The sequence below is a fragment of the Musa acuminata genome, chromosome BXJ3-1, assembly GCF_036884655.1.
Source record: "Musa acuminata AAA Group cultivar baxijiao chromosome BXJ3-1, Cavendish_Baxijiao_AAA, whole genome shotgun sequence".
Lineage (NCBI taxonomy): Eukaryota > Viridiplantae > Streptophyta > Magnoliopsida > Zingiberales > Musaceae > Musa > Musa acuminata.
In genome coordinates, this window is record NC_088349.1 from 27614380 (window position 1) to 27637078 (window position 22699).

The 22699-nt window shown below is 55.6% G+C and overlaps 44 non-coding genes across 44 annotated transcripts; all 44 read left to right on the forward strand.

Annotated features, from left to right (window-relative positions):
- The first annotated feature begins 176 nt into the window (after positions 1-176).
- LOC135629931 (5S ribosomal RNA) lies at positions 177-295 on the forward strand. Its single transcript, XR_010493492.1, has one exon. It is a non-coding gene; the product is annotated as a 5S ribosomal RNA (ribosomal RNA).
- A 350-nt stretch (positions 296-645) lies between these two features.
- On the forward strand, positions 646-764 carry LOC135630272 (5S ribosomal RNA). Its single transcript, XR_010493800.1, has one exon. It is a non-coding gene; the product is annotated as a 5S ribosomal RNA (ribosomal RNA).
- A 350-nt stretch (positions 765-1114) lies between these two features.
- Positions 1115-1233, forward strand: LOC135630282 (5S ribosomal RNA). The gene has a single exon (XR_010493810.1). It is a non-coding gene; the product is annotated as a 5S ribosomal RNA (ribosomal RNA).
- Positions 1234-1583: 350 nt separating this feature from the next.
- LOC135630273 (5S ribosomal RNA) lies at positions 1584-1702 on the forward strand. The gene has a single exon (XR_010493801.1). It is a non-coding gene; the product is annotated as a 5S ribosomal RNA (ribosomal RNA).
- A 350-nt stretch (positions 1703-2052) lies between these two features.
- On the forward strand, positions 2053-2171 carry LOC135630456 (5S ribosomal RNA). Its single transcript, XR_010493981.1, has one exon. It is a non-coding gene; the product is annotated as a 5S ribosomal RNA (ribosomal RNA).
- Positions 2172-2521: 350 nt separating this feature from the next.
- LOC135630508 (5S ribosomal RNA) lies at positions 2522-2640 on the forward strand. Its single transcript, XR_010494031.1, has one exon. It is a non-coding gene; the product is annotated as a 5S ribosomal RNA (ribosomal RNA).
- Positions 2641-2990: 350 nt separating this feature from the next.
- On the forward strand, positions 2991-3109 carry LOC135630170 (5S ribosomal RNA). Its single transcript, XR_010493698.1, has one exon. It is a non-coding gene; the product is annotated as a 5S ribosomal RNA (ribosomal RNA).
- A 350-nt stretch (positions 3110-3459) lies between these two features.
- On the forward strand, positions 3460-3578 carry LOC135630274 (5S ribosomal RNA). Its single transcript, XR_010493802.1, has one exon. It is a non-coding gene; the product is annotated as a 5S ribosomal RNA (ribosomal RNA).
- Positions 3579-3928: 350 nt separating this feature from the next.
- Positions 3929-4047, forward strand: LOC135630137 (5S ribosomal RNA). The gene has a single exon (XR_010493664.1). It is a non-coding gene; the product is annotated as a 5S ribosomal RNA (ribosomal RNA).
- A 350-nt stretch (positions 4048-4397) lies between these two features.
- Positions 4398-4516, forward strand: LOC135630135 (5S ribosomal RNA). The gene has a single exon (XR_010493662.1). It is a non-coding gene; the product is annotated as a 5S ribosomal RNA (ribosomal RNA).
- Positions 4517-4866: 350 nt separating this feature from the next.
- Positions 4867-4985, forward strand: LOC135630408 (5S ribosomal RNA). The gene has a single exon (XR_010493932.1). It is a non-coding gene; the product is annotated as a 5S ribosomal RNA (ribosomal RNA).
- A 350-nt stretch (positions 4986-5335) lies between these two features.
- LOC135630225 (5S ribosomal RNA) lies at positions 5336-5454 on the forward strand. Its single transcript, XR_010493754.1, has one exon. It is a non-coding gene; the product is annotated as a 5S ribosomal RNA (ribosomal RNA).
- A 350-nt stretch (positions 5455-5804) lies between these two features.
- LOC135630423 (5S ribosomal RNA) lies at positions 5805-5923 on the forward strand. Its single transcript, XR_010493950.1, has one exon. It is a non-coding gene; the product is annotated as a 5S ribosomal RNA (ribosomal RNA).
- A 350-nt stretch (positions 5924-6273) lies between these two features.
- On the forward strand, positions 6274-6392 carry LOC135629894 (5S ribosomal RNA). Its single transcript, XR_010493456.1, has one exon. It is a non-coding gene; the product is annotated as a 5S ribosomal RNA (ribosomal RNA).
- Positions 6393-6742: 350 nt separating this feature from the next.
- On the forward strand, positions 6743-6861 carry LOC135630570 (5S ribosomal RNA). The gene has a single exon (XR_010494092.1). It is a non-coding gene; the product is annotated as a 5S ribosomal RNA (ribosomal RNA).
- Positions 6862-7211: 350 nt separating this feature from the next.
- On the forward strand, positions 7212-7330 carry LOC135630116 (5S ribosomal RNA). Its single transcript, XR_010493642.1, has one exon. It is a non-coding gene; the product is annotated as a 5S ribosomal RNA (ribosomal RNA).
- Positions 7331-7680: 350 nt separating this feature from the next.
- Positions 7681-7799, forward strand: LOC135629772 (5S ribosomal RNA). The gene has a single exon (XR_010493339.1). It is a non-coding gene; the product is annotated as a 5S ribosomal RNA (ribosomal RNA).
- A 350-nt stretch (positions 7800-8149) lies between these two features.
- On the forward strand, positions 8150-8268 carry LOC135630376 (5S ribosomal RNA). Its single transcript, XR_010493900.1, has one exon. It is a non-coding gene; the product is annotated as a 5S ribosomal RNA (ribosomal RNA).
- A 350-nt stretch (positions 8269-8618) lies between these two features.
- Positions 8619-8737, forward strand: LOC135630287 (5S ribosomal RNA). Its single transcript, XR_010493815.1, has one exon. It is a non-coding gene; the product is annotated as a 5S ribosomal RNA (ribosomal RNA).
- A 350-nt stretch (positions 8738-9087) lies between these two features.
- Positions 9088-9206, forward strand: LOC135630141 (5S ribosomal RNA). Its single transcript, XR_010493667.1, has one exon. It is a non-coding gene; the product is annotated as a 5S ribosomal RNA (ribosomal RNA).
- A 350-nt stretch (positions 9207-9556) lies between these two features.
- On the forward strand, positions 9557-9675 carry LOC135630370 (5S ribosomal RNA). Its single transcript, XR_010493895.1, has one exon. It is a non-coding gene; the product is annotated as a 5S ribosomal RNA (ribosomal RNA).
- Positions 9676-10025: 350 nt separating this feature from the next.
- Positions 10026-10144, forward strand: LOC135630466 (5S ribosomal RNA). The gene has a single exon (XR_010493991.1). It is a non-coding gene; the product is annotated as a 5S ribosomal RNA (ribosomal RNA).
- A 350-nt stretch (positions 10145-10494) lies between these two features.
- LOC135630576 (5S ribosomal RNA) lies at positions 10495-10612 on the forward strand. Its single transcript, XR_010494098.1, has one exon. It is a non-coding gene; the product is annotated as a 5S ribosomal RNA (ribosomal RNA).
- Positions 10613-10962: 350 nt separating this feature from the next.
- Positions 10963-11081, forward strand: LOC135629923 (5S ribosomal RNA). The gene has a single exon (XR_010493484.1). It is a non-coding gene; the product is annotated as a 5S ribosomal RNA (ribosomal RNA).
- Positions 11082-11431: 350 nt separating this feature from the next.
- Positions 11432-11550, forward strand: LOC135630317 (5S ribosomal RNA). Its single transcript, XR_010493845.1, has one exon. It is a non-coding gene; the product is annotated as a 5S ribosomal RNA (ribosomal RNA).
- A 350-nt stretch (positions 11551-11900) lies between these two features.
- Positions 11901-12019, forward strand: LOC135630142 (5S ribosomal RNA). Its single transcript, XR_010493668.1, has one exon. It is a non-coding gene; the product is annotated as a 5S ribosomal RNA (ribosomal RNA).
- A 350-nt stretch (positions 12020-12369) lies between these two features.
- On the forward strand, positions 12370-12488 carry LOC135630371 (5S ribosomal RNA). Its single transcript, XR_010493896.1, has one exon. It is a non-coding gene; the product is annotated as a 5S ribosomal RNA (ribosomal RNA).
- A 350-nt stretch (positions 12489-12838) lies between these two features.
- On the forward strand, positions 12839-12957 carry LOC135630360 (5S ribosomal RNA). Its single transcript, XR_010493885.1, has one exon. It is a non-coding gene; the product is annotated as a 5S ribosomal RNA (ribosomal RNA).
- A 350-nt stretch (positions 12958-13307) lies between these two features.
- On the forward strand, positions 13308-13425 carry LOC135630577 (5S ribosomal RNA). Its single transcript, XR_010494099.1, has one exon. It is a non-coding gene; the product is annotated as a 5S ribosomal RNA (ribosomal RNA).
- A 350-nt stretch (positions 13426-13775) lies between these two features.
- LOC135629935 (5S ribosomal RNA) lies at positions 13776-13894 on the forward strand. The gene has a single exon (XR_010493495.1). It is a non-coding gene; the product is annotated as a 5S ribosomal RNA (ribosomal RNA).
- A 350-nt stretch (positions 13895-14244) lies between these two features.
- Positions 14245-14363, forward strand: LOC135630424 (5S ribosomal RNA). Its single transcript, XR_010493951.1, has one exon. It is a non-coding gene; the product is annotated as a 5S ribosomal RNA (ribosomal RNA).
- A 350-nt stretch (positions 14364-14713) lies between these two features.
- On the forward strand, positions 14714-14832 carry LOC135629895 (5S ribosomal RNA). The gene has a single exon (XR_010493457.1). It is a non-coding gene; the product is annotated as a 5S ribosomal RNA (ribosomal RNA).
- A 350-nt stretch (positions 14833-15182) lies between these two features.
- Positions 15183-15301, forward strand: LOC135629892 (5S ribosomal RNA). Its single transcript, XR_010493454.1, has one exon. It is a non-coding gene; the product is annotated as a 5S ribosomal RNA (ribosomal RNA).
- Positions 15302-15651: 350 nt separating this feature from the next.
- On the forward strand, positions 15652-15770 carry LOC135630398 (5S ribosomal RNA). Its single transcript, XR_010493922.1, has one exon. It is a non-coding gene; the product is annotated as a 5S ribosomal RNA (ribosomal RNA).
- Positions 15771-16120: 350 nt separating this feature from the next.
- Positions 16121-16239, forward strand: LOC135630358 (5S ribosomal RNA). The gene has a single exon (XR_010493884.1). It is a non-coding gene; the product is annotated as a 5S ribosomal RNA (ribosomal RNA).
- A 407-nt stretch (positions 16240-16646) lies between these two features.
- On the forward strand, positions 16647-16765 carry LOC135630377 (5S ribosomal RNA). The gene has a single exon (XR_010493901.1). It is a non-coding gene; the product is annotated as a 5S ribosomal RNA (ribosomal RNA).
- Positions 16766-17115: 350 nt separating this feature from the next.
- On the forward strand, positions 17116-17233 carry LOC135629883 (5S ribosomal RNA). The gene has a single exon (XR_010493446.1). It is a non-coding gene; the product is annotated as a 5S ribosomal RNA (ribosomal RNA).
- A 350-nt stretch (positions 17234-17583) lies between these two features.
- Positions 17584-17702, forward strand: LOC135630144 (5S ribosomal RNA). Its single transcript, XR_010493671.1, has one exon. It is a non-coding gene; the product is annotated as a 5S ribosomal RNA (ribosomal RNA).
- Positions 17703-18052: 350 nt separating this feature from the next.
- LOC135630326 (5S ribosomal RNA) lies at positions 18053-18171 on the forward strand. Its single transcript, XR_010493854.1, has one exon. It is a non-coding gene; the product is annotated as a 5S ribosomal RNA (ribosomal RNA).
- Positions 18172-18521: 350 nt separating this feature from the next.
- Positions 18522-18640, forward strand: LOC135630160 (5S ribosomal RNA). The gene has a single exon (XR_010493687.1). It is a non-coding gene; the product is annotated as a 5S ribosomal RNA (ribosomal RNA).
- A 348-nt stretch (positions 18641-18988) lies between these two features.
- LOC135630363 (5S ribosomal RNA) lies at positions 18989-19107 on the forward strand. Its single transcript, XR_010493888.1, has one exon. It is a non-coding gene; the product is annotated as a 5S ribosomal RNA (ribosomal RNA).
- Positions 19108-19457: 350 nt separating this feature from the next.
- Positions 19458-19576, forward strand: LOC135629925 (5S ribosomal RNA). The gene has a single exon (XR_010493486.1). It is a non-coding gene; the product is annotated as a 5S ribosomal RNA (ribosomal RNA).
- A 348-nt stretch (positions 19577-19924) lies between these two features.
- Positions 19925-20043, forward strand: LOC135629919 (5S ribosomal RNA). The gene has a single exon (XR_010493480.1). It is a non-coding gene; the product is annotated as a 5S ribosomal RNA (ribosomal RNA).
- Positions 20044-20393: 350 nt separating this feature from the next.
- On the forward strand, positions 20394-20512 carry LOC135630204 (5S ribosomal RNA). Its single transcript, XR_010493734.1, has one exon. It is a non-coding gene; the product is annotated as a 5S ribosomal RNA (ribosomal RNA).
- Positions 20513-22699: the final 2187 nt, after the last annotated feature.

The following is a 22699-nucleotide window of genomic DNA, read 5'->3' on the forward strand; positions in this document are numbered from 1 at the left end:
GCGCGAGCTTGCCGTGACCGATACGCAGTCGTCGGGCTAGGGCTCGGAGAGAGCTTGCGATAGGGATTTCGGGATCGTTTGAGAAAGCGCCGACGGTTTCGTGACGGGCAAGAGGCTACGGACGTTGATGTGCCGACCGCGACGTGCACATAGGCGAGGGACGAAGCACCCGAAACCGGTGCGATCATACCAGCACTAAAGCACCGGATCCCATCAGAACTCCGAAGTTAAGCGTGCTTTGTCGAGAGTAGTACTAGGATGGGTGACCCCCCGGGAAGGCCTCGTGATGCACTCCTTTTTGCGTCCCGAGATACGAAACATCTCCCGTAGACCTCCGAGACGATTGTTTTCGGGCACGGGATTTGCCGTGACCGCTACGCAGTCAGTATCGTGGGGCTCGGAAAGAGCTTTCCGGATTGGGGTCGCAATAGCGATTCCGAGATCGTTCGAGAAAGTGCCGATGGTTTCTGCGCGAGCTTGCCGTGACCGATACGCAGTCGTCGGGCTAGGGCTCGGAGAGAGCTTGCGATAGGGATTTCGGGATCGTTAGAGAAAGCGCCGACGGTTTCGTGACGGGCAAGAGGCTCCGGACGTTGATGTGCCAACCGCGAGGAGCACATAGGCGTGGGACGAAGCACCCGAAACCGGTGCGATCATACCAGCACGAAAGCACCGGATCCCATCAGAACTCCGAAGTTAAGCGTGCTTGGGCGAGAGTAGTACTAGGATGTGTGACCCCCCGGGAAGTCCTCGTGTTGCACTCCTTTTTGCGTCCCGAGATACGAAACATCTCCCGTAGACCTCCGAGATGATTGTTTTCGGTCACGGGATTTGCCGTGACCACTACGCAGTCAGTATCGTGGGGCTCGGAAAGTGCTTTCCGGATTGGGGTCGCAATAGCGATTCCGAGATCGTTCATGAAAGTGCCGACGGTTTCGGCGCGAGCTTGCCATGACCGATACGCAGTCGTTGGGATAGGGCTCGGAGGGAGCTTGCAATAGGGATTTCGTGATCGTTCGAGAAAGCGCCGACGGTTTCGTGACGGGCAAGAGGCTCCGGACATTGATGTGCCGACCGCGACGTGCACATAGGCGAGGGACGAAGCACCCGAAACCGGTGCGATCATATCAGCACTAAAGCACCGGATCCCATCAGAACTCCGAAGTTAAGCGTGCTTGGGCGAGAGTAGTACTAGGATGGGTGACCCTCCGGGAAGTCCTCGTGTTGCACTCCTTTTTGTGTCCCGAGATACGAAACATCTCCCGTAGACCTCCGAGACGATTGTTTTCGGGCACGGGATTTGCCGTGACCGCTACGCAGTCAGTATCGTGGGGCTCGGAAAGAGCTTTCCGGATTGGGGTCGCAATAGCGATTCCGAGATCGTTCGAGAAAGTGCCGATGGTTTCGGCGCGAGCTTGCCGTGACCGATACGCAGTCGTCGGGCTAGGGCTCTGAGAGAGCTTGCGATAGGGATTTCGGGATCGTTCGAGAAAGCGCCGACGGTTTCGTGACGGGCAAGAAGCTCCGGACGTTGATGTGCCAACCGCGACGTGCACATAGGCGAGGGACGAAGCACCCGAAACCGGTGCGATCATACCAGCACGAAAGCACCGGATCCCATCAGAACTCCGAAGTTAAGCGTGCTTGGGCGAGAGTAGTACTAGGATGTGTGACCCCCCGGGAAGTCCTCGTGTTGCACTCCTTTTTGCGTCCCGAGATACGAAACATCTCCCGTAGACCTCCGAGACGATTGTTTTCGGGCACGGGATTTGCCGTGACCACTACGCAGTCAGTATCGTGGGGCTCGGAAAGAGCTTTCCGGATTGGGGTCGCAATAGCGATTCCGAGATCGTTCGAGAAAGTGCCGATGGTTTCGGCGCGAGCTTGCCGTGACTGATACGCAGTCGTCGGGCTAGGGCTCGGAGAGAGTTTGCGATAGGGATTTCGGGATCGTTCGAGAAAGCGCCGACGGTTTCGTGACGGGCAAGAGGCTCCGGACGTTGATGTGCCTACCGCGACGTGCACATAGGCGAGGGACGAAGCACCCGAAACCGGTGCGATCATACCAGCACGAAAGCACCAGATCCCATCAGAACTCCGAAGTTAAGCGTGCTTGGGCGAGAGTAGTACTAGGATGTGTGACCCCCCGGGAAGTCCTCGTGTTGCACTCCTTTTTGCGTCCCGAGATACGAAACATCTCCCGTAGACCTCCGAGACGATTGTTTTCGGGCACGGGATTTGCCGTGACCGCTACGCAGTCAGTATCGTGGGGCTCGGAAAGAGCTTTCCGGATTGGGGTCGCAATAGCGATTCCGAGATCGTTCGAGAAAGTGCCGATGGTTTCGGCGCGAGCTTGCCGTGACCGATACGCAGTCGTCGGGCTAGGGCTCGGAGAGAGCTTGCGATAGGGATTTCGGGATCGTTCGAGAAAGCGCCAACGGTTTCGTGACGGGCAAGAGGCTCCGGACGTTGATGCGCCGGCCGCGACGTGCACATAGGCGAGGGGCGAAGCACCCGAAACCGGTGCGATTATACCAGCACTAAAGCACCGGATCCCATCAGAACTCCGAAGTTAAGCGTGCTTGGGCGAGAGTAGTACTAGGATGTGTGACCCCCCGGGAAGTCCTCGTGTTGCACTCCTTTTTGCGTCCCGAGATACGAAACATCTCCCGTAGACCTCCGAGACGATTGTTTTCGGGCACGGGATTTGCCATGACCGCTACGCAGTCAGTATAGTGGGGCTCGGAAAGTGCTTTCCGGATTGGGGTCGCAATAGCGATTCCGAGATCGTTCATGAAAGTGCCGACGGTTTCGGCGCGAGCTTGCCAACACCGATACGCAGTCGTTGGGATAGGGCTCGGAGGGAGCTTGCTATAGGGATTTCGTGATCGTTCGAGAAAGCGCCGACGGTTTCGTGACGGGCAAGAGGCTCCGGACGTTGATGTGCCGACCGCGACGTGCACATAGGCGAGGGACGAAGCACCCGAAACCGGTGCGATCATACCAGCACTAAAGCACCGGATCCCATCAGAACTCCGAAGTTAAGCGTGCTTGGGCGAGAGCAGTACTAGGATGGGTGACCCTCCGGGAAGTCCTCGTGTTGCACTTCTTTTTGCGTCCCGAGATACGAAACATCTCCCGTAGACCTCCGAGACGATTGTTTTCGGGCACGGGATTTGCCGTGACCGCTACGCAGTCAGTATCGTGGGGCTCGCAAAGAGCTTTCCGGATTGGGGTCGCAATAGCGATTCCGAGATCGTTCGAGAAAGTGCCGATGGTTTCGGCGCGAGCTTGCCGTGACCGATACGTAGTCGTCGGGCTAGGGCTCGGAGAGAGCTTGCGATAGGGATTTCGGGATCGTTCGAGAAAGCGCCGACGGTTTCGTGACGGGCAAGAGGCTCCGGACGTTGATGTGCCAACCGCGACGTGCACATAGGCGAGGGACGAAGCACCCGAAACCGGTGCGATCATACCAGCACGGAAGCACCGGATCCCATCAGAACTCCGAAGTTAAGCGTGCTTGGGCGAGAGTAGTACTAGGATGTGTGACCCCCCGGGAAGTCCTCGTGTTGCACTCCTTTTTGCGTCCCGAGATACGAAACATCTCCCGTAGACCTCCGAGACGATTGTTTTCGGGCACGGGATTTGCCGTGACCGCTACGCAGTCAGTATCGTGGGGCTCGGAAAGAGCTTTCCAGATTGGGGTCGCAATAGCGATTCCGAGATCGTTCGAGAAAGTGCCGATGGTTTCGGCGCGAACTTGCCGTGACCGATACGCAGTCGTCGGGCTAGGGCTCGGAGAGAGCTTGCGATAGGGATTTCGGGATCGTTCGAGAAAGCGCCGACTTTTTCGTGACGGGCAAGAGGCTCCGGACGTTGATGCGCCGGCCGCGTCGTGCTCATAGGCGAGGGGCGAAGCACCCGAAACCGGTGCGATCATACCAGCACTAAAGCGCCGGATCCCATCAGAACTCCGAAGTTAAGCGTGCTTGGGCGAGAGTAGTACTAGGATGGGTGACCCCCCGGGAATTCCTCGTGTTGCACTCCTTTTTGCGTCCCGAGATACGAAACATCTCTCGTAGACCTCCGAGACGATTGTTTTCGGGCACGGGATTTGCCGTGACCACTACGCCGTCAGTATCGTGGGGCTCGGAAAGAGCTTTCCGGATTGGGGTCGCAATAGCGATTCCGAGATCGTTCGAGAAAGTGCCGATAGTTTCGGCGCGAGCTTGCCGTGACCGATAAGCAGTCGTCGGGCTATGGCTCGGAGGGAGCTTGCAAACGGGATTTCGGGATCGTTCGAGAAAGCGCCGACGGTTTCGTGACGGGCAAGAGGCTCCGGACGTTGATGCGCCGGCCGCGACGTGCACATAGGCGAGGGGCGAAGCACCCGAAACCGGTGCGATTATACCAGCACTAAAGCACCGGATCCCATCAGAACTCCGAAGTTAAGCGTGCTTGGGCGAGAGTAGTACTAGGATGGGTGACCCCCCGGGAATTCCTCGTGTTGCACTCCTTTTTGCGTCCCGAGATACGAAACATCTCCCGTAGACCTCCGAGACGATTGTTTTCGGGCACGGGATTTGCCGTGACCGCTACGCAGTCAGTATCGTGGGCCTCGGAGAGAGCTTTCCATATTGGGGTCGCAATAGCGATTCCGAGATCGTTCGAGAAAGTGCCGATGGTTTCTGCGCTAGCTTGCCGTGACCGATACGCAGTCGTCGGGCTAGGGCTCGGAGAGAGCTTGCGATAGGGATTTCGGGATCGTTCGAGAAAGCGCCGACGGTTTCGTGACGGGCAAGAGGCTCCGGACGTTGATGTGCCAACCGCGATGAGCACATAGGCGAGGGACGAAGCACCCGAAACCGGTGCGATCATACCAGCACGAAAGCACCGGATCCCATCAGAACTCCGAAGTTAAGCGTGCTTGGGCGAGAGTAGTACTAAGATGTGTGACCCCCCGGGAAGTCCTCGTGTTGCACTCATTTTTGCGTCCCGAGATACGAAACATCTCCCGTAGACCTCCGAGACGATTGTTTTCGGGCACGAGATTTGCCGTGACCACTACGCAGTCAGTATCGTGGGGCTCGGAAAGAGCTTTCTGGATTGGGGTCGCAATAGCGATTCCGAGATCGTTCATGAAAGTGCCGACGGTTTCGGTGCGAGCTTGCCATGACCGATACGCAGTCGTTGGGATAGGGCTCAGAGGGAGCTTGCAATAGGGATTTCGTGATCGTTCGAGAAAGCGCCGACGGTTTCGTGACGGGCAAGAGGCTCCGGACGTTGATGTGCCGACCGCGACGTGCACATAGGCGAGGGACGAAGCACCCGAAACCGGTGCGATCATACCAGCACTAAAGCACCGGATCCCATCAGAACTCCGAAGTTAAGCATGCTTGGGCGAGAGTAGTACTAGGATGGGTGACCCCCCGGGAAGTCCTCGTGTTGCACTCCTTTTTGCGTCCCGAGATACGAAACATCTCCCGTAGACCTCCGAGACGATTGTTTTCGGGCATGGGATTTGCCGTGACCGCTACGCAGTCAGTATCGTGGGGCTCGGAAAGAGCTTTCCGGATTGGGGTCGCAATAGCGATTCCGAGATCGTTCGAGAAAGTGTCGAAGGTTTCGGCGCGAGCTTTCCGTGACCGATACGCAGTCGTCGGGCTAGGGCTCGGAGAGAGCTTGCGATAGGGATTTCGGGATCGTTCGAGAAAGCGCCGACGGTTTCGTGACGGGCAAGAGGCTCCGGACGTTGATGTGCCAACCGCGACGTGCACATAGGCGAGGGACGAAGCACCCGAAACCGGTGCGATCATACCAGCATGAAAGCACCGGATCCCATCAGAACTCCGAAGTTAAGCGTGCTTGGGCGAGAGTAGTACTAGGATGTGTGACCCCCCGAGAAGTCCTCGTGTTGCACTCCTTTTTGCGTCCCGAGATACGAAACATCTCCCGTAGACCTCCGAGACGATTGTTTTCGGGCACGGGATTTGCCATGACCGCTACGCAGTCAGTATCGTGGGGCTCGGAAAAAGCTTTCCGGATTGGGGTCGCAATAGCGATTCCGAGATTGTTCGAGAAAGTGCCGATGGTTTCGGCGCGAGCTTGCCGTGACCGATACGCAGTCGTCGGGCTAGGGCTCGGAGAGAGCTTGCGATAGGGATTTCGGGATCGTTTGAGAAAGCGCCGACGGTTTCGTGACGGGCAAGAGGCTCCGGACGTTGATGTGCCGACCGCGACGTGCACATAGGCGAGGGACGAAGCACCCGAAACCGGTGCGATCATACCAGCACTAAAGCACCGGATCCCATCAGAACTCCGAAGTTAAGCGTGCTTTGTCGAGAGTAGTACTAGGATGGGTGACCCCCCGGGAAGTCCTCGTGATGCACTCCTTTTTGCGTCCCGAGATACGAAACATCTCCCGTAGACCTCCGAGACGATTGTTTTCGGGCACGGGATTTGCCGTGACCGCTACGCAATCAGTATCGTGGGGCTCGGAAAGAGCTTTCCGGATTGGGGTCGCAATAGCGATTCCGAGATCGTTCGAGAAAGTGCCGATGGTTTCGGCGCGAGCTTGCCGTGACCGATACGCAGTCGTCGGGCTAGGGCTCGGAGAGAGCTTGCGATAGGGATTTCGGGATCGTTCGAGAAAGCGCCGACGGTTTCGTGACGGGCAAGAGGCTCCGGACGTTGATGTGCCAACCGCGACGAGCACATAGGCGAGGGACGAAGCACCCGAAACCGGTGCGATCATACCAACACGAAAGCACCGGATCCCATCAGAACTCCGAAGTTAAGCGTGGTTGGGCGAGAGTAGTACTAGGATGTGTGACCCCCCGGGAAGTCCTCGTATTGCACTCCTTTTTGCGTCCCGAGATACGAAACATCTCCCGTAGACCTCCGAGACGATTGTTTTCGGGCACGGGATTTGCCGTGACCACTACGCAGTCAGTATCGTGGGGCTCGGAAAGAGCTTTCCGGATTGGGGTCGCAATAGCGATTCCGAGATCGTTCATGAAAGTGCCGACGGTTTCGGCGCGAGTTTGCCATGACCGATACGCAGTCGTTGGGATAGGGCTCGGAGGGAGCTTGCAATAGGGATTTCGTGATCGTTCGAGAAAGCGCCGACGGTTTCGTGACGGGCAAGAGGCTCCGGACGTTGATGTGCCGACCGCGACGTGCACATAGGCGAGGGACGAAGCACCCGAAACCGGTGCGATCATACCAGCACTAAAGCACCGGATCCCATCAGAACTCCGAAGTTAAGCGTGCTTGGGCGAGAGTAGTACTAGGATGGGTGACCCTCCGGGAAGTCCTCGTGTTGCACTCCTTTTTGCGTCCCGAGATACGAAACATCTCCCGTAGACCTCCGAGACGATTGTTTTCGGGCACGGGATTTGCCGTGACCGCTACGCAGTCAGTATCGTGGGGCTCGGAAAGAGCTTTCCGGATTGGGGTCGCAATAGCGATTCCGAGATCGTTCGAGAAAGTGCCGATGGTTTCGGCGCGAGCTTGCCGTGACCGATACGCAGTCGTCGGGCTAGGGCTCGGAGAGAGCTTGCGATAGGGATTTCGGGATCGTTCGAGAAAGCGCCGACGGTTTCGTGACGGGCAAGAGGCTCCGGACGTTGATGCGCCGGCCGCGACGTGCACATAGGCGAGGGGCGAAGCACCCAACACCGGTGCGATCATACCAGCACTAAAGCGTCGGATTCCATCAGAACTCCGAAGTTAAGCGTGCTTGGGCGAGAGTAGTACTAGAATGGGTGACCCCCCGGGAATTCCTCGTGTTGCACTCCTTTTTGCGTCCCGAGATACGAAACATCTCTCGTAGACCTCCGAGACGATTGTTTTCGGGCACGGGATTTGCCGTGACCACTACGCCGTCAGTATCGTGAGGCTCGGAAAGAGCTTTCCGGATTGGGGTCGCAATAGCGATTCCGAGATCGTTCGAGAAAGTGCCGATGGTTTCGGCGCGAGTTTGCCGTGACCGATAAGCAGTCGTCGGGCTATGGCTCGGAGGGAGCTTGCAAACGGGATTTCGGGATCGTTCGAGAAAGCGCCGACGGTTTCGTGACGGGCAAGAGGCTCCGAACGTTGATGCGCCGGCCGCGACGTGCACATAGGCGAGGGGCGAAGCACCTGAAACCGGTGCGATCATACCAGCACTAAAGCACCGGATCCCATCAGAACTCCGAAGTTAAGCGTGCTTGGGCGAGAGTAGTACTAGGATGGGTGAGCCCCCGGGAATTCCTCGTGTTGCACTACTTTTTGCGTCCCGAGATACGAAACATCTCCCGTAGACCTCCGAGACGATTGTTTTCGGGCACGGGATTTGCCGTGACCGCTACGCAGTCAGTATCGTGGGGCTCGGAGAGAGCTTTCCGGATTGGGGTCGCAATAGCGATTCCGAGATCGTTCGAGAAAGTGCCGATGGTTTCGGCGCGAGCTTGCCGTGACCGATACGCAGTCGTCGGGCTAGGGCTCGGAGAGAGCTTGCGATAGGGATTTCGGGATCGTTCGAGAAAGCGCCGACGGTTTCGTGACGGGCAAGAGGCTCCGGACGTTGATGTGCCAACCGCGACGAGCACATAGGCGAGGGACGAAGCACCCGAAAATGGTGCGATCATACCAGCACGAAAGCACCGGATCCCATCAGAACTCCGAAGTTAAGCGTGCTTGGGCGAGAGTAGTACTAGGATAGGTGACCCCTCGGGAATTCCTCGTGTTGCACTACTTTTTGCGTCCCGAGATACGAAACATCTCCCGTAGACCTCCGAGACGATTGTTTTCGGGCACGGGATTTGCCGTGACCGCTACGCAGTCAGTATCGTGGGGCTAGGAAAGAGCTTTCCGGATTGGGGTCGCAATAGCGATTCCGAGATCGTTCATGAAAGTGCCGACGGTTTCGGCGCGAGCTTGCCATGACCGATACGCAGTCGTTGGGATAGGGCTCGGAGAGAGCTTGCGATAGGGATTTCGTGATCGTTCGAGAAAGCGCCGACGGTTTCGTGACGGGCAAGAGGCTCCGGACGTTGATGTGCCGACCGCGACGTGCACATAGGCGAGGGACGAAGCACCCGAAACCGGTGCGATCATACCAGCACTAAAGCACCGGATCCCATAAGAACTCCGAAGTTAAGCGTGCTTGGGCGAGAGTAGTACTAGGATGGGTGACCCCCCGGGAAGTCCTCGTGTTGCACTCCTTTTTGCGTCCCGAGATACGAAACATCTCCCGTAGACCTCCAAGACGATTGTTTTCGGGCACGGGATTTGCCGTGACCGCTACACAGTCAGTATCGTGGGGCTCGGAAAGAGCTTTCCGGATTGGGGTCGCAATAGCGATTCCGAGATCGTTCGAGAAAGTGCCGAAGGTTTCGGTGCGAGCTTTCCGTGACCGATACGCAGTCGTCGGGCTAGGGCTCGGAGAGAGCTTGCGATAGGGATTTCGGGATCGTTCGAGGAAGCGCCGACGGTTTCGTGACGGGCAAGAGGCTCCGGACGTTGATGTGCCAACCGCGACGTGCACATAGGCGAGGGACGAAGCACCCGAAACCGGTGCGATCATACCAGCATGAAAGCACCGGATCCCATCAGAACTCCGAAGTTAAGCGTGCTTGGGCGAGAGTAGTACTAGGATGTGTGACCCCCCGGGAAGTCCTCGTGTTGCACTCCTTTTTGCGTCCCGAGATACGAAACATCTCTCGTAGACCTCCGAGACGATTGTTTTCGGGCACGGGATTTGCCATGACCGCTACGCAGTCAGTATCGTGGGGCTCGGAAAGAGCTTTCCGGATTGGGGTCGCAATAGCGATTCCGAGATTGTTCGAGAAAGTGCCGATGGTTTCGGCGCGAGCTTGCCGTGACCGATACGCAGTCGTCGGGCTAGGGCTCGGAGAGAGCTTGCGATAGGGATTTCGGGATCGTTTGAGAAAGCGCCGACGGTTTCGTGACGGGCAAGAGGCTACGGACGTTGATGTGCCGACCGCGACGTGCACATAGGCGAGGGACGAAGCACCCGAAACCGGTGTGATCATACCAGCACTAAAGCACCGGATCCAATCAGAACTCCGAAGTTAAGCGTGCTTGGGCGAGAGTAGTACTAGGATGGGTGACCCCTCGGGAATTCCTCGTGTTGCACTACTTTTTGCGTCCCGAGATACGAAACATCTCCCGTAGACCTCCGAGACGATTGTTTTCGGGCACGGGATTTGCCGTGACCGCTACGCAGTCAGTATCGTGGGGCTCGGAGAGAGCTTTCCGGATTGGGGTCGCAATAGCGATTCCGAGATCGTTCGAGAAAGTGCCGATGGTTTCGGCGCGAGCTTGCCGTGACCGATACGCAGTCGTCGGGCTAGGGCTCGGAGAGAGCTTGCGATAGGGATTTCGGGATCGTTCGAGAAAGCGCCGACGGTTTCGTGACGGTCACGAGGCTCCGGACGTTGATGTGCCAACCGCGACGAGCACATAGGCGAGGGACGAAGCACCCGAAAATGGTGCGATCATACCAGCACGAAAGCAGCGGATCCCATCAGAACTCCGAAGTTAAGCGTGCTTGGGCGAGAGTAGTACTAGGATGTGTGACCCCCGGGAAGTCCTCGTGTTGCACTCCTTTTTGCGTCCCGTGATACGAAACATCTCCCGTAGACCTCCGAGACGATTGTTTTCGGGCACGGGATTTGCCGTGACCACTACGCAGTCAGTATCGTGGGGCTCGGAAAGAGCTTTCCGGATTGGGGTCGCAATAGCGATTCCGAGATCGTTCATGAAAGTGCCGACGGTTTCGGCGCGAGCTTGCCATGACCGATACGCAGTCGTTGGGATAGGGCTCGGAGGGAGCTTGCAATAGGGATTTCGTGATCGTTCGAGAAAGCGCCGACGGTTTCGTGACGGGCAAGAGGCTCCGGACGTTGATGTGCCGACCGCGACGTGCACATAGGCGAGGGACGAAGCACCCGAAACCGGTGCGATCATACCAGCACTAAAGCACCGGATCCCATCAGAACTCCGAAGTTAAGCGTGCTTGGGCGAGAGTAGTACTAGGATGGGTGACCCCCCGGGAAGTCCTCGTGTTGCACTCCTTTTTGCGTCCCGAGATACGAAACATCTCCCGTAGACCTCCGAGTTGATTGTTTTCGGGCACGGGATTTGCCGTGACCGCTACGCAGTCAGTATCGTGGGGCTAGGAAAGAGCTTTCCGGATTGGGGTCGCAATAGCGATTCCGAGATCGTTCATGAAAGTGCCGACGGTTTCGGCGCGAGCTTGCCATGACCGATACGCAGTCGTTGGGATAGGGCTCGGAGAGAGCTTGCGATAGGGATTTCGTGATCGTTCGAGAAAGCGCCGACGGTTTCGTGACGGGCAAGAGGCTCCGGACGTTGATGTGCCGACCGCGACGTGCACATAGGCGAGGGACGAAGCACCCGAAACCGGTGCGATCATACCAGCACTAAAGCACCGGATCCCATCAGAACTCCGAAGTTAAGCGTGCTTGGGCGAGAGTAGTACTAGGATAGGTGACCCCTCGGGAATTCCTCGTGTTGCACTACTTTTTGCGTCCCGAGATACGAAACATCTCCCGTAGACCTCCGAGACGATTGTTTTCGGGCACGGGATTTGCCGTGACCGCTACGCAGTCAGTATCGTGGGGCTAGGAAAGAGCTTTCCGGATTGGGGTCGCAATAGCGATTCCGAGATCGTTCATGAAAGTGCCGACGGTTTCGGCGCGAGCTTGCCATGACCGATACGCAGTCGTTGGGATAGGGCTCGGAGAGAGCTTGCGATAGGGATTTCGTGATCGTTCGAGAAAGCGCCGACGGTTTCGTGACGGGCAAGAGGCTCCGGACGTTGATGTGCCGACCGCGACGTGCACATAGGCGAGGGACGAAGCACCCGAAACCGGTGCGATCATACCAGCACTAAAGCACCGGATCCCATAAGAACTCCGAAGTTAAGCGTGCTTGGGCGAGAGTAGTACTAGGATGGGTGACCCCCCGGGAAGTCCTCGTGTTGCACTCCTTTTTGCGTCCCGAGATACGAAACATCTCCCGTAGACCTCCAAGACGATTGTTTTCGGGCACGGGATTTGCCGTGACCGCTACACAGTCAGTATCGTGGGGCTCGGAAAGAGCTTTCCGGATTGGGGTCGCAATAGCGATTCCGAGATCGTTCGAGAAAGTGCCGAAGGTTTCGGTGCGAGCTTTCCGTGACCGATACGCAGTCGTCGGGCTAGGGCTCGGAGAGAGCTTGCGATAGGGATTTCGGGATCGTTCGAGGAAGCGCCGACGGTTTCGTGACGGGCAAGAGGCTCCGGACGTTGATGTGCCAACCGCGACGTGCACATAGGCGAGGGACGAAGCACCCGAAACCGGTGCGATCATACCAGCATGAAAGCACCGGATCCCATCAGAACTCCGAAGTTAAGCGTGCTTGGGCGAGAGTAGTACTAGGATGTGTGACCCCCCGGGAAGTCCTCGTGTTGCACTCCTTTTTGCGTCCCGAGATACGAAACATCTCCCGTAGACCTCCGAGACGATTGTTTTCGGGCACGGGATTTGCCATGACCGCTACGCAGTCAGTATCGTGGGGCTCGGAAAGAGCTTTCCGGATTGGGGTCGCAATAGCGATTCCGAGATTGTTCGAGAAAGTGCCGATGGTTTCGGCGCGAGCTTGCCGTGACCGATACGCAGTCGTCGGGCTAGGGCTCGGAGAGAGCTTGCGATAGGGATTTCGGGATCGTTTGAGAAAGCGCCGACGGTTTCGTGACGGGCAAGAGGCTACGGACGTTGATGTGCCGACCGCGACGTGCACATAGGCGAGGGACGAAGCACCCGAAACCGGTGCGATCATACCAGCACTAAAGCACCGGATCCAATCAGAACTCCGAAGTTAAGCGTGCTTGGGCGAGAGTAGTACTAGGATGGGTGACCCCTCGGGAATTCCTCGTGTTGCACTACTTTTTGCGTCCCGAGATACGAAACATCTCCCGTAGACCTCCGAGACGATTGTTTTCGGGCACGGGATTTGCCGTGACCGCTACGCAGTCAGTATCGTGGGGCTCGGAGAGAGCTTTCCGGATTGGGGTCGCAATAGCGATTCCGAGATCGTTCGAGAAAGTGCCGATGGTTTCGGCGCGAGCTTGCCGTGACCGATACGCAGTCGTCGGGCTAGGGCTCGGAGAGAGCTTGCGATAGGGATTTCGGGATCGTTCGAGAAAGCGCCGACGGTTTCGTGACGGTCACGAGGCTCCGGACGTTGATGTGCCAACCGCAACGAGCACATAGGCGAGGGACGAAGCACCCGAAAATGGTGCGATCATACCAGCACGAAAGCAGCGGATCCCATCAGAACTCCGAAGTTAAGCGTGCTTGGGCGAGAGTAGTACTAGGATGTGTGACCCCCGGGAAGTCCTCGTGTTGCACTCCTTTTTACGTCCCGTGATACGAAACATCTCCCGTAGACCTCCGAGACGATTGTTTTCGGGCACGGGATTTGCCGTGACCACTACGCAGTCAGTATCGTGGGGCTCGGAAAGAGCTTTCCGGATTGGGGTCGCAATAGCGATTCCGAGATCGTTCATGAAAGTGCCGACGGTTTCGGCGCGAGCTTGCCATGACCGATACGCAGTCGTTGGGATAGGGCTCGGAGGGAGCTTGCAATAGGGATTTCGTGATCGTTCGAGAAAGCGCCAACGGTTTCGTGACGGGCAAGAGGCTCCGGACGTTGATGTGCCGACCGCGACGTGCACATAGGCGAGGGACGAAGCACCCGAAACCGGTGCGATCATACCAGCACTAAAGCACCGGATCCCATCAGAACTCCGAAGTTAAGCGTGCTTGGGCGAGAGTAGTACTAGGATGGGTGACCCCCCGGGAAGTCCTCGTGTTGCACTCCTTTTTGCGTCCCGAGATACGAAACATCTCCCGTAGACCTCCGAGACGATTGTTTTCGGGCATGGGATTTGCCGTGACCGCTACGCAGTCAGTATCGTGGGGCTCGGAAAGAGCTTTCCGGATTGGGGTCGCAATAGCGATTCCGAGATCGTTCGAGAAAGTGCCGAAGGTTTCGGCGCGAGCTTTCCGTGACCGATACGCAGTCGTCGGGCTAGGGCTCGGAGAGAGCTTGCGATAGGGATTTCGGGATCGTTCGAGAAAGCGCCGACGGTTTCGTGACGGGCAAGAGGCTCCGGACGTTGATGTGCCAACCGCGACGTGCACATAGGCGAGGGACGAAGCACCCGAAACCGGTGCGATCATACCAGCATGAAAGCACCGGATCCCATCAGAACTCCGAAGTTAAGCGTGCTTGGGCGAGAGTAGTACTAGGATGTGTGACCCCCCGAGAAGTCCTCGTGTTGCACTCCTTTTTGCGTCCCGAGATACGAAACATCTCCCGTAGACCTCCGAGACGATTGTTTTCGGGCACGGGATTTGCCATGACCGCTACGCAGTCAGTATCGTGGGGCTCGGAAAGAGCTTTCCGGATTGGGGTCGCAATAGCGATTCCGAGATTGTTCGAGAAAGTGCCGATGGTTTCGGCGCGAGCTTGCCGTGACCGATACGCAGTCGTCGGGCTAGGGCTCGGAGAGAGCTTGCGATAGGGATTTCGGGATCGTTTGAGAAAGCGCCGACGGTTTCGTGACGGGCAAGAGGCTCAAGACGTTGATGTGCCGACCGCGACGTGCACATAGGCGAGGGACGAAGCACCCGAAACCGGTGCGATCATACCAGCACTAAAGCACCGGATCCCATCAGAACTCCGAAGTTAAGCGTGCTTTGTCGAGAGTAGTACTAGGATGGGTGACCCCCCGGGAAGTCCTCGTGATGCACTCCTTTTTGCGTCCCGAGATACGAAACATCTCCCGTAGACCTCCGAGACGATTGTTTTCGGGCACGGGATTTGCCGTGACCGCTACGCAGTCAGTATCGTGGGGCTCGGAAAGAGTTTTCCGGATTGGGGTCGCAATAGCGATTCCGAGATCGTTCGAGAAAGTGCCGATGGTTTCGGCGCGAGCTTGCCGTGACCGATACGCAGTCGTCGGGCTAGGGCTCGGAGAGAGCTTGCGATAGGGATTTCGGGATCGTTCGAGAAAGCGCCGACGGTTTCGTGACGGGCAAGAGGCTCCGGACGTTGATGTGCCAACCGCGACGAGCACATAGGCGAGGGACGAAACACCCGAAACCGATGCGATCATACCAGCACGAAAGCACCGGATCCCATCAGAACTCCGAAGTTAAGCGTGGTTGGGCGAGAGTAGTACTAGGATGTGTGACCCCCCGGGAAGTCCTCGTGTTGCACTCCTTTTTGCGTCCCGAGATACGAAACATCTCCCGTAGACCTCCGAGACGATTGTTTTCGGGTACGGGATTTGCCGTGACCACTACGCAGTCAGTATCGTGGGGCTCGGAAAGAGCTTTCCGGATTGGGGTCGCAATAGCGATTCCGAGATCGTTCATGAAAGTGCCGCCGGTTTCGGCGCGAGCTTGCCATGACCGATACGCCGTCGTTGGGATAGGGCTCGGAGGGAGCTTGCAATAGGGATTTCGTGATCGTTCGAGAAAGCGCCGACGGTTTCGTGACGGGCAAGAGGCTCCGGACGTTGATGTGCCGACCGCGACGTGCACATAGGCGAGGGACGAAGCACCCGAAACCGGTGCGATCATACCAGCACTAAAGCACCGGATCCAATCAGAACTCCGAAGTTAAGCGTGCTTGGGCGAGAGTAGTACTAGGATGGGTGACCCTCCGGGAAGTCCTCGTGTTGCACTCCTTTTTGCGTCCCGAGATACGAAACATCTCCCGTAGACCTCCGAGACGATTGTTTTCGGGCACGGGATTTGCCGTGACCGCTACGCAGTCAGTATCGTGGGGCTCGGAAAGAGCTTTCCGGATTGGGGTCGCAATAGCGATTCCGAGATCGTTCGAGAAAGTGCCGATGGTTTCGGCGCGAGCTTGCCGTGACCGATACGCAGTCGTCGGGCTAGGGCTCGGAGAGAGCTTGCGATAGGGATTTCGGGATCGTTCGAGAAAGCGCCGACGGTTTCGTGACGGGCAAGAGGCTCCGGACGTTGATGCGCCGGCCGCGACGTGCACATAGGCGAGGGGCGAAGCACCCAACACCGGTGCGATCATACCAGCACTAAAGCGTCGGATCCCATCAGAACTCCGAAGTTAAGCGTGCTTGGGCGAGAGTAGTACTAGGATGGGTGACCCCCCGGGAATTCCTCGTGTTGCACTCCTTTTTGCGTCCCGAGATACGAAACATCTCTCGTAGACCTCCGAGACGATTGTTTTCGGGCACGGGATTTGCCGTGACCACTACGCCGTCAGTATCGTGGGGCTCGGAAAGAGCTTTCCGGATTAGAGTCGCAATAGCGATTCCGAGATCGTTCGAGAAAGTGCCGATGGTTTCGGCGCGAGTTTGCCGTGACCGATAAGCAGTCGTCGGGCTATGGCTCGGAGGGAGCTTGCAAACGGGATTTCGGGATCGTTCGAGAAAGCGCCGACGGTGGCTCGGAGGGAGCTTGCAAACGGGATTTCGGGATCGTTCGAGAAAGCGCCGACGGTTTCGTGACGGGCAAGAGGCTCCGAACGTTGATGCGCCGGCCGCGACGTGCACATAGGCGAGGGGCGAAGCACCTAAAACCGGTGCGATCATACCAGCACTAAAGCACCGGATCCCATCAGAACTCCGAAGTTAAGCGTGCTTGGGCGAGAGTAGTACTAGGATGGGTGAGCCCCCGGGAATTCCTCGTGTTGCACTACTTTTTGCGTCCCGAGATACGAAACATCTCCCGTAGACCTCCGAGACGATTGTTTTCGGGCACGGGATTTGCCGTGACCGCTACGCAGTCAGTATCGTGGGGCTCGGAGAGAGCTTTCCGGATTGGGGTCGCAATAGCGATTCCGAGATCGTTCGAGAAAGTGCCGATGGTTTCGGCGCGAGCTTGCCGTGACCGATACGCAGTCGTCGGGCTAGGGCTCGGAGAGAGCTTGCGATAGGGATTTCGGGATCGTTCGAGAAAGCGCCGACGGTTTCGTGACGGGCAAGAGGCTCCGGACGTTGATGTGCCAACCGCGACGAGCACATAGGCGAGGGACGAAGCACCCGAAAATGGTGCGATCATACCAGCACGAAAGCAGCGGATCCCATCAGAACTCCGAAGTTAAGCGTGCTTGGGCGAGAGTAGTACTAGGATGTGTGACCCCCGGGAAGTCCTCGTGTTGCCCTCCTTTTAGCGTCCCGTGATACGAAACATCTCCCATAGACCTCCGAGACGATTGTTTTCGGGCACGGGATTTGCCGTGACCACGACGCAGTCAGTATCGTGGGGCTCGGAAAGAGCTTTCCGGATTGGGGTCGCAATAGCGATTCCGAGATCGTTCATGAAAGTGCCGACGGTTTCGGCGCGAGCTTGCCATGACCGATACGCAGTCGTTGGGATAGGGCTCGGAGGGAGCTTGCAATAGGGATTTCGTGATCGTTCGAGAAAGCGCCGACGGTTTCTTGACGGGCAAGAGGCTCCGGACGTTGATGTGCCGACCGCGACGTTCACATAGGCGAGGGACGAAGCACCCGAAACCGGTGCGATCATACCAGCACTAAAGCACCGGATCCCATCAGAACTCCGAAGTTAAGCGTGCTTGGGCGAGAGTAGTACTAGGATGGGTGACCCCCCGGGAAGTCCTCGTGTTGCACACCTTTTTGCGTCCCGAGATACGAAACATCTCCCGTAGACCTCCGACACGATTGTTTTCGGGCACGGGATTTGACGTGACCGCTACGCAGTCAGTATCGTGGGGCTCGGAAAGAGCTTTCCGGATTGGGGTCGCAATAGCGATTCCGAGATCGTTCGAGAAAGTGCCGATGGTTTCGGCGCGAGCTTGCCATGACCGATACGCAGTCGTTGGGCTAGGGCTCGGAGTGAGCTTGCAATAGGGATTTCGAGATCGTTCGAGAAAGCGCCGACGGTTTCGCGACGGGCAAGAGGCTCCGGACGTTGATGCGCCGGCCGCGACGTGCACATAGACGAGGGACGAAGCACCGGAAACCGGTGCGATCATACCAGCACTAAAGCCCCGGATCCCATCAGAACTCCGAAGTTAAGCGTGCTTGGGCGAGAGTAGTACTAGAATGGGTGACCCCCCGGGAAGTCCTCGTGTTGCACTCCTTTTTGCGTCCCGAGATACGAAACATCTCCCGTAGACCTCCGAGACGATTGTTTTCGGGCACGGGATTTGCCATGACCGCTACGCAGTCAGTATCGTGGGGCTCGGAAAGAGCTTTCCGGATTGGGGTCGCAATAGCGATTCCGAGATCGTTCGAGAAAGTGCCGATGGTTTCGGCGCGAGCTTGCCATGACCGACACGCAGTCGTTGGGCTAGGGCTCGGAGGTAGCTTGCAATAGGGATTTCGAGATCGTTCGAGAAAGCGCCGACGGTTTCACGACGGGCAAGAGGCTCCGGACGTTGATGCGCCGGCCGCGACGTGCTCATAGGCGAGGGGCGAAGCACCCGAAACCGGTGCGATCATACCAGCACTAAAGCACCGGATCCCATCAGAACTCCGAAGTTAAGCGTGCTTGGGCGAGAGTAGTACTAGGATGGGTGACCCCCCAGGAATTCCTCGTGTTGCACTCCTTTTTGCGTCCCGAGATACGAAACATCTCCCGTAGACATCCGAGACGATTGTTTTCGGGCACGGGATTTGCCGTGATCGCTACGCAGTCAGTATCGTGGGGCTCGGAAAGAGCTTTCCGGATTGGGTTCGCAATAGCGATTCCAAGATCGTTCGAGAAAGTGCCGATGGTTTCGGCGCGGCTTGCCGTGTCCGATAAGCAGTCGTCGATCTATGGCTCGGAGGAGCTTGCAATCTGGATTTCGGGATCGTTCGAAAAAGCGCCGACGGTTTCGTGACGGGCAAGAGGCTCCGGACGTTGATGTGCCGGCCGCGACGTGCACATAGACGAGGGACGAAGCACCTGATACCGGTGCGATCATACCATCACTAAAGCACCGGATCCCATCAGAACTCCGAAGTTAAGCGTGCTTGGGCGAGAGTAGTACTAGGATGGGTGACCCCCCGGGAAGTCCTCGTGTTGCACTCCTTTTTGCGTCCCTAGATACGAAACATCTCCCGTAGACCTCCGAGACGATTGTTTTCGGGCACGGGATTTGCCGTGACCGCTACGCTGTCAGTATCGTGGGGCTCGGAAAGAGCTTTCCGGATTGGGGTCGCAATAGCAATTCCGAGATCGTTCGAGAAATTGCCGATGGTTTCGGCGCGAGCTTGCCATGACCGATACGCAGTCGTTGGGCTAGGGCTCGGAGGGAGCTTGCAATAGGGATTTCGTGATCGTTCGAGAAAGCGCCGACGGTTTCGCAACGGGCAAGAGGCTCCGGACGTTGATGCGCCGGCCGCGACGTGCACATAGGCGAGGGACGAAGCACCTGAAACCAGTGCCATCATACCAGCACTAAAGCATCGGATCCCATCAGAACTCCGAAGTTAAGCGTGCTTGGGCGAGAGTAGTACTAGGATGGGTGACCCCCCGAGAAGTCCTCTTGTTGCACTCCTTTTTGCGTCGCGAGATACGAAACATCTCCCGTAGACCTCCGAGACGATTGTTTTCGGGCACGGGATTTGCCGTGACCGCTACGCAGTCAGTATCGTGGGGCTCGGAAAGAGCTTTCCGGATTGGGGTCGCAATAGCGATTCCGAGATCGTTCGAGAAAGTGCCGATGGTTTCGGCGCGGCTTGCCGTGACCGATAAGCAGTCGTCGGGCTATGGCTCGGAGGAGCTTGCAATCGGGATTTCGGGATCGTTCGAAAAAGCGCCGACGGTTTCGTGACGGGCAAGAGGCTCCGGACGTTGATGCGCCGGCCGCGACGTGCATATAGGCGAGGGACGAAGCACCCAAAATCCGTGCGATCATGCCATCACTAAAGCACCGGATCCCATCAGAACTTCGAAGTTAAGCGTGCTTGGGCGAGAGTAGTACTAGGATGGGTGACCCCCCGGGAAGTCCTTGTGTTGCACTCCTTTTTGCGTCCCGAGATACGATACATCTCCCGTAGACCTCCGAGACGATTGTTTTCGGGCACGGGATTTGCCGTGACCGCTACGCCGTCAGTATCGTGGGGCTCGGAAAGAGCTTTCCGGATTGGGGTCGCAATAGCGATTCCGAGATCGTTCGAGAAAGTGCCGATGGTTTCAGCGCGAGCTTGCCATGACCGATACGCAGTCGTTGGGCTAGGGCTCGGAGGGAGCTTGCAATAGGGATTTCGTGATCGTTCGAGAAAGCGCCGACGGTTTCGCGACGGGCAAGAGGCTCCGGACGTTGATGCGCCGGCCGCGACGTGCACATAGGCGAGGGATGAAGCACCCGAAACCGGTGCGATCATACCAGCACTAAAGCACCGGATCCCATCAGAACTCCGAAGTTAAGCGTGCTTGGGTGAGAGTAGTACTAGGATGGGTGACCCCCCGGGAAGTCCTCGTGTTGCACTCCTTTTTGCGTCGCGAGATACGAAACATCTCCCGTAGACCTCCGAGACGATTGTTTTCGGGCACGGGATTTGCCGTGACCGCTACGCAGTCAGTATTGTGGGGCTCGGAAAGAGCTTTCCGGTTTGGGGTCGCAATAGCGATTCCGAGATCGTTCGAGAAAGTGCCTATGGTTTCGGCACGAGCTTGCCGTGAACGATACGCAGTCGTCGGGCTAGGGCTCGGAGAGAGCTTGCGATAGGGATTTCGGGATCGTTCGAGAAAGCCCCGACGGTTTCTTGACGGGCAAGAGGCTCCGGACGTTGATGTGCCGACCGCGACGTGCACATAGGCGAGGGACGAAGCATCCGAAACCGGTGCGATCATACCAGCACTATAGCACCGGATCCCATCAGAACTCCGAAGTTAAACATGCTTGGGTGAGAGTAGTACTTGGATGGGTGATGTAACATCCCCCATTTTTGAAAATTTAGTAAAAGGTTTGTTTGTAAAAATAAGGATTATTTAATGATTATTTTATATTAAATGATATTATATTAAAAGTTTATGGCTAGGGACCTAAGAGTAAATATTAGAAGTTTGATATAATTTATGAAAGATTCAGATTTAAGGTAAAAAAAAATATATATATATATTGGACAAGTGTCACTAGCTAACCTAAGGGTGCCACTTATCTTTGCTCTAAAGATGACACCTAGCCCCTTTTATGCATGCATGACACCTTGTAACTTTTGCATTAGCCAAAACCCAAATAAGTAGATGAAAGGTTAAAGAAAACAAACCTGAAGAGTTGCAGCCAACGTTAGTTTGAGGAGAAGAAGAAGAAGAAGAAGAAGAAAAAGAAGAAGAAGAAGAAGAAGAAGAAGAAGAGGAAACTTTGTTTGAGGTTTTGCATCAACTCCCTATATTTGGGAATCAAACTCATCTAAGGCAAGTGTTCTAACCCCATCCCACAGTAACCTTAATCTCTGTTTTCATTTTTATTCTGCAAAATTTGAAAGATTTCAACTGAGAACCAAACCTTCTTTCGTTTTGATATAAAGATATGAATCTGTAATTTTTCGGTAATCTGACCTCTATGCAATGTTTCGATCATAACATTTTGTAATAAACTCTGATTTAGACAAAACCTATTCCATTTGAAAGTAGACAAGAAAATCTTTATTTTGATATAAAGATCGAATGATTTGGAGTTTAAATGCCTACTAAGACTTCTGTCTAAATTAACCCTACAGATTCTGCAAAACAGGGACTGAAATTTCTGACCTCTTGTTGCTTAACTACTTATAACTTTCTGCTGTGAACTCAGATTCATACAAAGTATGTTTTATTCGAAGCTAGACTCAAAATGCTTTCTGCATATACCTGATTTGAAATTTTTGGAGTACAATTGCTAACTGAAACATCTGCTTTCATCGACCCTATGGATTCAGTAAAACAGAGCTAATATTTTCAGACCTTTCGCTGCGAAATTATCTATAACTCCCGGTTGTAAATTCCAAATCTTGTAAAACTTGATTTTCATAAAACTAGATTGACAAAGCTTTCTAATGACACCTATTTTGTATAAATTGGAGCATAATTGGTTATCCAAACAGTTCATACAATGTTCCTATCAAATTCTGCCAGAATCGAGCTTTGGTCGATTTCGGCTTTCCTTGTTACTTTCCTTTGGAAATCGATTTTGGCAAAAACTCTTACTTCAGTTAAGCTTTACATTATTATCTTAAATTCCTGTATACTTTAGTCCTTTATTTATTTGTATATCTGCAGCTATCATCTAAAGTTCATGTTTGCATCGTAATTCGGCACATGCATCCCATTGTTCCGCATTTGCTTTTGAAATGTGCCTCTTCCAGTTTCATTTCGTTGGCCATTGTATTCACCTAACTTTCTTATTTCAATTGAGCTATATGTGATTTCTTGAAATCCTTGTATGCTCTTGCTTTTGCTTCCTTTCAAATCTGAATATACTTGTGAAAGATTATTGCTTACTTCGGATTGACTCGTAAAGGCACATGCACGCTTTGTTGTTCCGCGTGTGCTTCCGATATATGCTGCTTATTGTTAAAACTGCCCTCTTGTACTCTGGTGTGTGGGATTGTCTGGACCCTTGCCAGAAATGGTAAAGGATATGCGCTTGTTGCCCGCTATGTGGGATCCCGCTATGTGGGATATGCGCTTGTTACCC